Source organism: Tursiops truncatus, unplaced genomic scaffold, assembly GCF_011762595.2.
Source record: "Tursiops truncatus isolate mTurTru1 unplaced genomic scaffold, mTurTru1.mat.Y mat_scaffold_54_arrow_ctg1, whole genome shotgun sequence".
NCBI classification, from domain to species: Eukaryota; Metazoa; Chordata; class Mammalia; order Artiodactyla; family Delphinidae; genus Tursiops; species Tursiops truncatus.
Genome location: NW_022983341.1, coordinates 328,204 through 332,768, shown reverse-complemented (window position 1 = coordinate 332,768; position 4,565 = coordinate 328,204).

Below are 4,565 nucleotides of genomic sequence, written 5' to 3'. Positions count from 1 at the left end.
CCTGTGTTTCCTTCCCTGAGTCAACTTATCGAAGTAGGGAGGGCCCGCATCCAGCGAACTGTCTCAACCAAGGAACGCCGTAGCTGCTCCTCTGGGCCTGGGGCTGCCTGCAGTGCCAAGAAGGAACAGGACTTGAATTGCAGTAAGAACCCAAGCCGCCGTCCTCTAGGAGGCACGGTGCCTTCAGTCAGGAGGTCCGGATGGAATGCGAAGACGAGGGTTACTCTGAGCGCAGCTCCGATTAGGGCAACGCGTAAGACCTCCGCGCCATGTGGGACGTGCCAGAACGGTGTGCGTGAACGTGTGCGAGTGCTGAGGAAACCAAGCTGCTCCAAAAGAGAGGGCAGTGCGTTTCCCTACGCTCGGCGTGCACAGAGGGGCTCTAAAGGGCTACGGGCCTGGATGTTGCTTAGCAGACCCAGGTGCGCCTGGGGTTACTCAGTGTTCCTGCCGGGAACAGGGTGCCCCGGCTAGCCTCCCAGGTGTCCCAGAAAGCTGTGCTGCCGTTCAAGGTATGCAGAGCAGAGGCCCACCGCCTCCTGGAAACTGCAGCACGCCTCCCACTTCTGCACGGCAAATCAGGGCCTTACCTCCAGGCGTGGGTTTATGCTGGGTGTGCTGGGAGCCACACAGCATGCTAAGATGCCGACTTTCTCCTTGAGCAGAGTGACTTCAGGTACGAGGGCGGGCCTCACAGTATTTCAAGCACAGCGTTCTCTCATGGCAGCTCACACAAGGGCCATGACAGAGTCTTCCTGGGCACTTCGCACTCACCAGCCATGTTGTCCTGAGGGCGTTTGAGGGCTCTGGAGATGTAGCGCTCCTCAAGGAACGCGCAGTGTGTGGTTGCCCAGCACTCGGCACGCACAGGGGTCCTCCGAGGGAATCAACCAATGGACCTCGACGTTGTTCAGCCGGCCCACAGGTGTCTGGAGGCACTCAGTGACCTTGGAGGGAAAATGATGCACGCCCGTGGGGCCTAGGAGTCCCCGGACGTGTACTTCCTTTAAAGCAAAGCGACTAAGAACTCCTGGAAAGAGCTGCATGCCTCCCTTTCTGCACGGCTACTCAGGGCCTAACCTGGAGGCGAGTTCTCACGTTGAGGTTCCCTTTAGCTCTAGAGCCTGTCATGCGGACCGCCACCGCGGCCACGGAAGCCCCTGGTTTAGAGAGAGCAAACTCATAATTTTCCCCGAAGCATTCTTCCAGGGCTCACTGGCCTGTCGGGAGCCGGGAATGTCAGGGAGCGTCAAGGCAGGCATGAATGCCGCCCTCAAAATGGGAAAGCAGGGCTAGTTCCAGCAGGCCCCCGTTTTCATGGGCACACTCAGCGTACATCCCTGTGGTTTCTAACGAGTCCCAAGAGACACCGGTTACCCTGTGTTTCCTTCCCTGAGTCAACTTATCGAAGTAGGGAGGCCCGCATCCAGCGAACTGTCTCAACCAAGGAACGCCGTAGCTGCTCCTCTGGGCCTGGGGCTGCCTGCAGTGCCAAAGAAGGAACAGGACTTGAATTGCAGTAAGAACCCAAGCCGCCGTCCTCTAGGAGGCACGGTGCCTTCAGTCAGGAGGTCCTGGATGGAATGCGAAGACGAGGGTTACTCTGAGCGCAGCTCCGATTAGGGCAACGCGTAAGACCTCCGCGCCATGTGGGACGTGCCAGAACGGTGTGCGTGAACGTGTGCGAGTGCTGAGGAAACCAAGCTGCTCCAAAAGAGAGGGCAGTGCGTTTCCCTACGCTCGGCGTGCACAGAGGGGCTCTAAAGGGCTACGGGCCTGGATGTTGCTTAGCAGACCCAGGTGCGCCTGGGGTTACTCAGTGTTCCTGCCGGGAACAGGGTGCCCCGGCTAGCCTCCCAGGTGTCCAGAAAGCTGTGCTGCCGTTCAAGGTATGCAGAGCAGAGGCCACCGCCTCCTGGAAACTGCAGCACGCCTCCGCTTCTGCACGGCAAATCAGGGCCTTACTTCCAGGCGTGGGTTCATGCTGGTGTGCCGGGAGCCACACAGCATGCTAAGATGCCGACTTTCTCCTCGAGCAGAGTGACTTCAGGTACGAGGGCGGGCCTCGCAGTGTTCCAAGCACAGCGTTCTCTCATGGCAGCTCACACAAGGGCCATGACAGAGTCTTCCTGGGCACTTCGCACTCACCAGCCATGTTGTCCTGAGGGCGTTCGAGGGCTCTGGAGATGTAGCGCTCCTCAAGGAACGCGCAGTGTGTGGTTGCCCAGCACTCGGCACGCACAGGGGTCCTCCGAGGGAATCAACCAATGGACCTCGACGTTGCTCAGCCGGCCCACAGGTGTCTGGAGGCACTCAGTGACCTTGGAGGGAAAATGATGCACGCCCGTGGGGCCTAGGAGTCCCCGGACGTGTACTTCCTTTAAAGCAAAGCGACTAAGAACTCCTGGAAAGAGCTGCATGCCTCCCTTTCTGCACGGCTACTCAGGGCCTAACCTGGAGGCGAGTTCTCACGTTGAGGTTCCCTTTAGCTCTAGAGCCTGTCATGCGGACCGCCACCGCGGCCACGGAAGCCCCTGGTTTAGAGAGAGCAAACTCATAATTTTCCCGAAGCATTCTTCCAGGGCTCACTGGCCCGTCGGGAGCCGGGAATGTCAGGGAGCGTCAAGGCAGGCATGAATGCCGCCCTCAAAAATGGGAAAGCAGGGCTAGTTCCAGCAGGCCCCCGTTTTCATGGGCACACTCAGCGTACATCCCTGTGGTTTCTAACGAGTCCCAAGAGACACCGGTTACCCTGTGTTTCCTTCCCTGAGTCAACTTATCGAAGTAGGGAGGCCCGCATCCAGCGAACTGTCTCAACCAAGGAACGCCGTAGCTGCTCCTCTGGGCCTGGGGCTGCCTGCAGTGCCAAAGAAGGAACAGGACTTGAATTGCAGTAAGAACCCAAGCCGCCGTCCTCTAGGAGGCACGGTGCCTTCAGTCAGGAGGTCCTGGATGGAATGCGAAGACGAGGGTTACTCTGAGCGCAGCTCCGATTAGGGCAACGCGTAAGACCTCCGCGCCATGTGGGACGTGCCAGAACGGTGTGCGTGAACGTGTGCGAGTGCTGAGGAAACCAAGCTGCTCCAAAAGAGAGGGCAGTGCGTTTCCCTACGCTCGGCGTGCACAGAGGGGCTCTAAAGGGCTACGGGCCTGGATGTTGCTTAGCAGACCCAGGTGCGCCTGGGGTTACTCAGTGTTCCTGCCGGGAACAGGGTGCCCCGGCTAGCCTCCCAGGTGTCCAGAAAGCTGTGCTGCCGTTCAAGGTATGCAGAGCAGAGGCCACCGCCTCCTGGAAACTGCAGCACGCCTCCGCTTCTTGCACGGCAAATCAGGGCCTTACTTCCAGGCGTGGGTTTCATGCTGGGTGTGCCGGGAGCCACACAGCATGCTAAGATGCCGACTTTCTCCTCGAGCAGAGTGACTTCAGGTACGAGGGCGGGCCTCGCAGTGTTCCAAGCACAGCGTTCTCTCATGGCAGCTCACACAAGGGCCATGACAGAGTCTTCCTGGGCACTTCGCACTCACCAGCCATGTTGTCCTGAGGGCGTTCGAGGGCTCTGGAGATGTAGCGCTCCTCAAGGAACGCGCAGTGTGTGGTTGCCCAGCACTCGGCACGCACAGGGGTCCTCCGAGGGAATCAACCAATGGACCTCGACGTTGCTCAGCCGGCCCACAGGTGTCTGGAGGCACTCAGTGACCTTGGAGGGAAAATGATGCACGCCCGTGGGGCCTAGGAGTCCCCGGACGTGTACTTCCTTTAAAGCAAAGCGACTAAGAACTCCTGGAAAGAGCTGCATGCCTCCCTTTTCTGCACGGCTACTCAGGGCCTAACCTGGAGGCGAGTTCTCACGTTGAGGTTCCCTTTAGCTCTAGAGCCTGTCATGCGGACCGCCACCGCGGCCACGGAAGCCCCTGGTTTAGAGAGAGCAAACTCATAATTTTCCCCGAAGCATTCTTCCAGGGCTCACTGGCCTGTCGGGAGCCGGAATGTCAGGGAGCGTCAAGGCAGGCATGAATGCCGCCCTCAAAATGGGAAAGCAGGGCTAGTTCCAGCAGGCCCCGTTTTCATGGGCACACTCAGCGTACATCCCTGTGGTTTCTAACGAGTCGCAAGAGACACTGGTTACCCTGTGTTTCCTTCCCTGAGTCAACTTATCGAAGTAGGGAGTCCCGCATCCAGCGAACTGTCTCAACCAAGGAACGCCGTAGCTGCTCCTCTGGGCCTGGGGCTGCCTGCAGTGCCAAAGAAGGAACAGGACTTGAATTGCAGTAAGAACCCAAGCCGCCGTCCTCTAGGAGGCACGGTGCCTTCAGTCAGGAGGTCCTGGATGGAATGCGAAGACGAGGGTTACTCTGAGCGCAGCTCCGATTAGGGCAACGCGTAAGACCTCCGCGCCATGTGGGACGTGCCAGAACGGTGTGCGTGAACGTGTGCGAGTGCTGAGGAAACCAAGCTGCTCCAAAAGAGAGGGCAGTGCGTTTCCCTACGCTCGGCGTGCACAGAGGGGCTCTAAAGGGCTACGGGCCTGGATGTTGCTTAGCAGACCCAGGTGCGCCTGGGGTTA